Genomic DNA, 1,364 nt, shown 5'->3' on the forward strand with positions numbered 1-1,364 from the left:
AGGTCTTTCATGGAAAAACTCTTATTCAAGTATCCCTTTATGCTACCCAAAAATTCTATATCATTTCCAATCAACAATATGTCATCCACATATAATATTAGAAATGCTATAGAGCTCCCACTCACTTTCTTGTAAATACAGGCTTCTCCAAAAGTCTGTACAAAACCAAATGCTTTTATCACACTATCAAAGCGTTTATTCCAACTCCGAGAGGCTTGCACCAGTCCATAAATGGATCGCTGGAGCTTGCACACTTTGTTAGCTCCCTTTGGATCGACAAAACCTTCCAGTTGCATCATATACAACTCTTCTTCCAGAAATCCATTAAGGAATGCATTTTTGACATCCATTTGCCAAATTTCATAATCATAAAATGCGGCAATTGCTAACATGATTCGGACAGACTTAAGCATCGCTACGGGTGAGAAGGTCTCATCGTAGTCAATCCCTTGAACTTGTCGAAAACCTTTTGCAACAAGTCGAGCTTTGTAGACAGTAACATTACCGTCAGCGTCAGTCTACTTCTTGAAGATCCATTTATTCTCAATTGCTTGCCGATCATTGGGCAAGTCAACCAAAGTCCACACTTTGTTCTCATACATGGATCCCATCTCAGATTTCATGGCCTCAAGCCATTTTGCGGAATCTGGGCTCACCATCGCCTCTTCATAGTTCGTAGGTTCATCATGATCTAGTAGCATGACTTCTAGAACAGGATTACCGTACCACTCTGGTGCGGATCTTACTCTGGTTGATCTACGAGGTTCAGTAGTAACTTGATCTGAAGTTCCATGATCATCATCATTAACTTCCTCACTAATTGGTGTAGGCATCACAGAAACCGGTTTATGTGATGAACTACTTTCCAATGGAGGAGCAGGTACAATTACCTCATCAAGTTCTACTTTCCTCCCACTCACTTCTTTCGAGAGAAACTCCTTCTCTAGAAAGGATCCATTTTTAGCAACGAATGTCTTGCCTTCGGATATGTGATAGAAGGTGTACCCAACAGTCTCCTTTGGGTATCCTATGAAGACACATTTCTCCGATTTGGGTTCGAGCTTATCAGGTTGAAGCTTTTTCACATAAGCATCGCAGCCCCAAACTTTCAGAAATGGCAACTTTGGTTTCTTGCCAAACCACAGTTCATAAGGCGTCGTCTCAACGGATTTCGATGGTGCCCTATTTAACGTGAATGCGGCCGTCTCTAAAGCATAACCCCAAAATGATAGTGGTAAATCTGTAAGAGACATCATAGATCGCACCATATCTAGTAAAGTACGATTACGACATTCGGACACACCATTACGATGTGGTGTTCCGGATGGTGTGAGTTGTGAAACTATTCCGCATTGTTTCAAATG

This window comes from Triticum dicoccoides, chromosome 3A (assembly GCF_002162155.2).
Source record: "Triticum dicoccoides isolate Atlit2015 ecotype Zavitan chromosome 3A, WEW_v2.0, whole genome shotgun sequence".
Classification (NCBI taxonomy): domain Eukaryota; kingdom Viridiplantae; phylum Streptophyta; class Magnoliopsida; order Poales; family Poaceae; genus Triticum; species Triticum dicoccoides.